Below are 7500 nucleotides of genomic sequence, written 5' to 3' on the forward strand. Positions count from 1 at the left end.
AATGCCATTCAACGACGTTATCTTCCTACGAGTCCAACTAAAACCCCTCTATTTTATCCACGTTTACAAATCAACTATAAATACTACGTCCATCTTTGTAAATATATTCTTTCTTTTTTCCCTCTCTCTCTCTCTCTCTCTCTCTCTCTCTCTATCTCTCTCTATCTCTCTCTATCTCTTTCTCTCTCTTTGTCTCCCTTCCTCTCACTCTCTCTTTCTGACACTTTGACGCTCTCTATATCTCCATTTATCTTCGTTCTAATGGCGTACATAACTCATTGACGTTTCGATATCTCGATGGTACGTCGAGAAAAAATTCTGAAACTCTCGACTTTGCAATAAAAATTTCTCAGAGGAAAAAAAAGAAAAAGCAGTACCATTAGCAATCGGGTCCACTAGAATCCCCTCCCCCTCCCCCTTCCCGACCCTTCACCATTTCTCCCGCCCGACCTCTATTCACTTGGTGAATACTATTCGACAGATAAAAAATCAACAATAAAGTAAACAGAGAAGAGGAGTATTTATTTTAATCTTCTCCTGACGCATTTATAATATGACGCGAACGACGGTATAATTCGACATTTGAACTTGTATTAATAGCTTTACGTTTCCACGGTAACTACTCCAATGTATGTATGTATGTGTCAAACGTGGACCAATACATACATACATACATACATACATACATACATACATACATACATACATACATACATACATACATACATACATACATATATATATATATACAGACACACATAAATATATATAAACACTTAAAAATATTTATATATATATATATACAGAGAAAGAGAGAGAGAGAGAGAGAGAGAGAGAGAGAAAGGGAAACAGAGAGAAACCAAAAAAAGAGAGGGAGAAAATTGGAGTTGTGTTTATGTATACGGACAATCTACACATTTCCTATTTATAAGAGTTATCTTATCGAGTTTTGCATTTCTACTATCGTTCGTTTGAACATCATGACGATAACAATGACGATAACAATGCCGATCCTGAACATAAAAATTCATTATACTGTAATCAAAATCGTATTTTCCCCCCTTATGTTCTATTATACTTTGTAATTCTTTTTTCTTTTTCTTTCTTTTTGTTTTACTCTTTTTTTGAATAGACGTTTAATTACTTTGCACTACATTGGCTGACAAGAAAATGAGAATGAGAATGAGAATGAGAAAGAGAGATATATATATATATATATATATATATATATATATATATATATATATAGAGAGAGAGAGAGAGAGAGAGAGAGAGAAAAGAAAGGAAAAAAAGGAAAACAAAAAGAAAGATCAAGATGGATTTAAAACGATAGCGAGATAAAGTTCATTTGATAAATATTATTGAATATAATATGGATACGAGAGAATAAGAATCATTTTCAAATTCGTTCAACATAAATTCTTTTACTAAACCCCTACGAAGAAAGTTATGCCGATTCATTTTACAGGAAATGGAAAATCTCTTTGATCCTACTTTGATTAGAGATACTTAACGTCGGGTGATGCCCGTGAACGTGGTCTAAGCTGGATTTTCTCTGAATTCAAATACAGTGCTAGTCATTCATTTGGTCTTTTCCCTTAGGGGCGTTTCTTGACCCTTTTGCTCTGCTCGTGCTTAACTGGAGTAAAGTTTAACTCATCCCTAGAAGGACTAATTTTCTTTTACTTCGTAGACGAGAGTCGTTCGTTCGTTCGTTCGTTCGTTCCTTCATTCGTTCGTTCGCTCGTTCGTTCTCGTTTGAAATTTTTTTTTTTTTTTTAAGAAGTTAAAACAACGAAGAAAGAAAGAAAAAAAAAAGAAAAAAAGAATGAAAGAAAGAAGGAAAGAACGAACGAACGAACGAACGAACAAACGAACGAAAGGAAGGAAAGATAAAAAGGAAGATCGAAAAGAAAAAAAAAAAGTAAAGAAAATCGAAACAGAGTGAGAATCAGGTGAGATAAGAAATGAGATAATCGAGTATTATTAGGAAACTAGAAAAGAACTAATACAAAGGATTAATACTTATGAGAGAATTATTGATTTGGATTCTTATTTTATGGATGATAAAATTCATAGGTTATAGCTCTCTCGTCTTAATGCTTACCTTTATTGTGAAACATCACCGTCTCGTATTACTCGAATAAAGTTACTTTTTTCTTGCTTACTCTCTCACTCCCTCACTCTCTCTCTCTCTCTCTCTCTCTCTCTCTCTCTCTCTCTCTCTCTCTTTCTCCCTTTTCAAAGACGAGGAGAGAAAACATTTTTCTATTTCCAAAGGGACTCGTCGTAGCTATATCCTCGTTTCTGAAAACCTCACATAACATTGCTGGTTCTCATAAAACAAAACGTGAAATTCTCGAAATACGATGGTGTAAACCTCATTCTTTTTTTTTTCTTTTTCCTTCCTTCTTTCTTCCTATCCTTTCTTTCTTTCTTTCATTCTTTCTTTCTTTCTTTCTCCGAGTAACATTAATATTTAAACAACCGCGTCTCATAAAAGCTGCTTTGACTGGTAGAAAGTTTAACGATTAAAATGTCGTACGATGAAGTTACACGAGTAGAAAAGTTATGGGTATAACTATTTTGACAGGTAGTTTAACCTTAAGTAGAGAAAAGTTTAATTACCGCTCGTCTGGCATACTAATTTCCTGTCTTTACCGGTGGTATTACGTTTTTTTCATCAACCCCCATCTGCCTCTAACCCCCCCCCCCCCCCCCCCTCCACCCCATCGCTTCTTTCCTCTCACCATCATCTGCTTTTAATTTTCTCCCTAATGAGGATAAATCAGGAGAGTCCGATGTAAACTAATAACCTGTGAGATTTCTTCTATACGGAACCTTTGGAACCGACTCGATAATCGCAGAATATCTAAATGAATACACGCAGATATATATATATATATATATATATATATATATATATATATGTATATATATGTAATTAGGTAATTTCGTCCCAATATTACGGATTATTACAGATCGAATATTAGCCTAGGTTCTAACCATACTCGAAAATTACGAACAGACGTATGCATGTATATATGTATGTATGTATGTATGTATGTATGTATGTATGTATGTATGTATATACATAGATAATTTCCAGGTCGATTTTAACGCAAGCTCGTTCGAGCGTGAAAACTTTACGAGGAAAGTTAGAGCTTTCTATTCGAAGGAAAAATGTGAAGCTCGAAATCACCCCCTCCCCCGCCATCTCGTCGTTCCTCTTCGTTCTTCCCTCGGCTTTTCCCAACCCCCCCCCCATTTTCTTTTCCCTTCTCTCTCTCTCTCTCTCTCTCTCTCTCTTTTCTTATTCTACTTTTTCTTTTTCCCATCTAAAAGATAGGAGGATATTCCTGCAATTCTCAACCTAATGCCATATATATATATATATATATATATATATATATATATATATATATATATATATATATATATATATATGTACGTAGCATTGTTATATATATATATATAGCATTAGATTTAGTCATATATATATATATATAAGTTGCTATAAATTTTGAAGGTAGAAGTGGTAAACCCTAAACGTCAAGCGACGTGTCCAACGTTTGTTCACTTCTATGTGAGCTTTCATCCGGTTATACGTTTTAACGTGCGCATCCTACCGAAAGATAGAGCCGGATTCAACGCTTAAGAGTCGGACGAACGAAATTGGAAAAACATTCAATCTTTCATTGGTTTTTTCTTTTTTCCTTTGTTTTTTGTTTTTCTCTGTTGTTTTTTTTTTTCTTTTTTCTTTATTTTTCCTTTCCCTATTGTTCGATAAAAACGTCAAATTATTTTGTTTCTCTCCTCCTTTCTATAAACTTTCATTGTGTTATTGTTGTTGTTGTTGTTGTTGTTGTTGTTGTTGTTGTTGTTGTTGTTATTGTTGTTGATGTTGTTGCTATTATTTTTTGATGTTTCTCTTATTTTTTTTCCCCTCTATTTTTTCTCTCTTCTTTCTTTTCTTTTTTTAAATTATGATCACGTCTTATAGTAAGTAGACACACACATACATGCATACATACATATATACATACATACATATACACACATATATATATATACCTATATAGCAAGCGTATAGCTTACGAGCCTGAGCGCTTTATTACTCGATCTTCGAGTAGCATTATAAAGAAAATGACTCTGAAATTTATCGCTCATGCAAATATTACCCCAAGATGAGATAATGTCCTATCGTTATGAGTTCAAGGCACTATAGAAGAATTTTATGTCGCAAGAGATATACCTTCGATGGTTCGGGCAACTACTCCCCCCCCTCTCTCCCCACCACCATCTCTCTTTCTCTCTCTCTCTCTTTTTCTATCTCTTTCTATCTATCTTTTTTCTCTTTACTTTATAATAAATACTTACTCTTGTATCGTGATATATTTATCTTCGAGTTAATATATTATATTCGCATGAGAGAGAATGCTCGTTTTGTTTTTAAAAACGGCAAAACGATATTATGAGAGGAAGAGTTTATTCGTTGGCTCATGAAAAGCAATTACTTTTCGGAATAATTTAAAAAAGAAAAGGAACGAAAAAAAAAAGAGAAAAAGAAAAAAATAAAAAAAGAAGAAAAAAATGAAGAACAAACACGGAACGAGATGCGAACTCTTTGATAAGGAAGAAAAAAAAAAAAAGTAATAAAAAAAAAGAAAAAGTAAAGAAAAGAGAAAACAAAATATTTCGACTATGCGAATGCAAATCCATTTAACGAGAAGCGGAACAAGATCAAAACTTGCGTCCATGATTTCGTTTGTGGTTAAAAGGCATCGTTGTAAAGAGAGAGAGAGAGAGAGAGAAAGAGAGAGAGAGAGAGAGAGAGAGAGAGAGCGAGAGAGAAGTTCTTCGAAATTAGTCGGACTCGTGACTTCCGAAGCAATTTCGAAGATCCTAGAGCATTACAGAAATACGTATATACATACGTACATGAATACGTACGTACGTAACGTACGTACATATAATACATACCTACATACCTATATACCTACATACGTAGACGCAAATAGCAAGAGAAACAGGCTGACACGGTGAAATTATTTCGAGATATACGTGTATAAACGCCGACCGTACGTGTCCGAGGTGTGGAAATTCAGACGTTGCAAACGCGTTCTCTCGCGTAAGAGACGTACGTAAGATAAAGCATCGTGACTCGTACGGTAAATCATAGCTCAAGATATATCTCGACGTCTTTCGGAGACGTCTTCTACTAGTAAGAGATAGAGATAGATATATATATATATATATATAGACAGAGAGAGAGAGAGAGAGAGAGAGAGAGAGAGAAAGAGAGTGAGAGTGAGATAGAAAGAGAGTGAGTGAGAGAGAGAGAGAGAGAGAGAGAAAGAGAGAGAGAGTTCCATTAATTATCGAGCGTGGAAAGGCACAGGACGAACGAAAGGCTAGAATTGCTAGAACGAAGGGAAGAAAATAAGAGTAAAAGAAAATTCACGGTTAGTGTGTACGCGCGAGCGCGTAGAAGGGTCACGTAAATCTCAAGCATACAGTTGTCGCTATGCCAACCACGTCCGAGGAATAAATTCGCAGGGAAAAAGAACCGTAACAGGGTGTGTGCAGTACGTGTTCGAGATAGGAATTAACACCATCGAACCGATCGAGATCGCGCGATATATTTTTCCCTTTTTTCCTTTCTCTCTCTCTCTCCCTCTCTCTCTCTCTCCTTTTTCTATCCTCTCATCCTAACTTCACGCTCTACTTTTACAATCCTTTCTTTTTTTTTTTTTTTTTTTTTTTTTTTTTTTTTTCATTCTTTATTCTTATACGCGATACGTCCAATATTGGCGTAACCACGAAATCGATTCGCGCGAGAAGGCAAATACACCGGAGCTACGCCCGGTAAGGATAATTGCTCGACTTTTCCATTCCCTATTCGCCATTCTTCTTCTTCTTCTTGTTCTTTCACTTCTTCTTCTTCTTCTTCTTCTTCTTCTTCTTCTTCTATTTTAACTTCCTCTTCTTTCTTTTCCTTTCTTTTACCTTTCATTCTTTCTCTCTTCTTGTTTGGTTTTAATTTTGCGACGTTTTCTTGTATCTTCTCACTCGCTAGAGTCACGCGAGATCGTTATCGTTAGCACGATGTAACCCTTTCTCCAAGGATAATTACGTTTTCCTCCTCATGAAAAGAAAGCTAAAGAAGAAGAAGAAGAAGAAGAAGAAAAAAACATGATGAAGATGATGATAATAATGATGATGATTATGATGAATAAAAATTATTAGTAATGTTTCATGGATTCTAAGGATCTCTTCCTTTATAGAAAATCGATAATTAACTCGAACGTTCTCATAAAAAAAGAGACAGAGACAGAGAGAGAGAGAGAGAGAGAGAGAGAGAGAGAGAGAGAGAGAGAGAGAGAGAGAGAGAGAAGTAATAATCACTCGTAGCAGAGTACCTAACGCGATAGTACCTAACGCTCTGATGTACCAACTCGAAATTTCACTGCATTATCCGCGGTACGTGTCAGCCCGAACTCTCGAAACTTCTTCAGCCATCCGCCGCACAATGTGTCCATAAACTTTTGCGCCTCCATTTTGCACGTACAATTGAAACGAGTACTTGGAGAGAAACTTGAGTTACCGGCCTCCCACGGCACATAATCTTCCAGTTTGATTGACGCATTTTGGATGAAGGCATAATCCTCTCCACGGGTCCCAGGGAGTTTATTCTCTCTTTACTCGCTTGAAAACCTTCAAATAGAGCTTTCCCTTTTTGTATTTTGAATATTATACGTACGTGCGTTTTCGTGCGTGTTCGCTTATATGAAACCTTTTTTCTTTTCTTTTTTCTTTTTTTTTTTCCTCCCTCCCCCCCCCCCGACCATCCCTTCCTTTCCTTTCTTCCCTCCTCATCTCACTACACTACTACCCAATTACCATTCAATCTAGAAAAAAGTTTTCAAATGAGAAAAAATACTAATCAATATTAGATACGTTCGTTTAGTTTTAAAAATGAATCAAAATGATCAAATGTCAATGAGAAATTTATTAATTTTTTACGTTCTCAATTTATTTTATTCGATTACATTGATCTAAGAAAATGAAATTATAATGTAACGTTTACGTTAAACATTATATTACTCGATGATATTTATGATTAATGTATCGATTATACGATCCGTACGTAGATAAATGTCTATGTACAAAATTGCTCCTTCATTATGATAACTTTCAACGTCTTTATACGACGCTCAATTATCCAATATCAACGTTATACGAAGTATTCTATCGTGTAATGGAAACAAGAAGTTTCGGTTTCCAACGATCCCACCACGAAGCCATACCCAGCACCAAGCCAGCCGTGTTCCCTTTTATAGCCAAGATAAAGATCGTTCCGCGTCGTGCACGAGACCTTTTCTCTAACTTCACCCTTCTCCCTTTTCTCCATTTCACATTTACCAGTTTATTGCGGCAACGTTCGCCGAACAAATTTACGTTCATTACCTGCCAGTCGTATTTGTCTTTGCTACGCGC

At 35.5% G+C, this 7500-nt stretch overlaps 2 protein-coding genes across 13 annotated transcripts in view; one reads left to right on the forward strand and one right to left on the reverse strand.

Annotated features, from left to right (window-relative positions):
• Positions 1 to 7500, reverse strand: part of LOC124429198 (glutathione S-transferase D1-like) — a 49613-nt gene that overhangs the window by 26566 nt on the left and 15547 nt on the right. The window lies entirely within an intron of this gene.
• LOC124429197 (acid sphingomyelinase-like phosphodiesterase 3b) overlaps positions 1 to 7500 on the forward strand; it is a 36662-nt gene that overhangs the window by 1443 nt on the left and 27719 nt on the right. The gene's annotated exons all lie outside the window — the stretch shown is intronic.

This window comes from Vespa crabro, chromosome 14 (genome assembly GCF_910589235.1).
Source record: "Vespa crabro chromosome 14, iyVesCrab1.2, whole genome shotgun sequence".
NCBI lineage: Eukaryota > Metazoa > Arthropoda > Insecta > Hymenoptera > Vespidae > Vespa > Vespa crabro.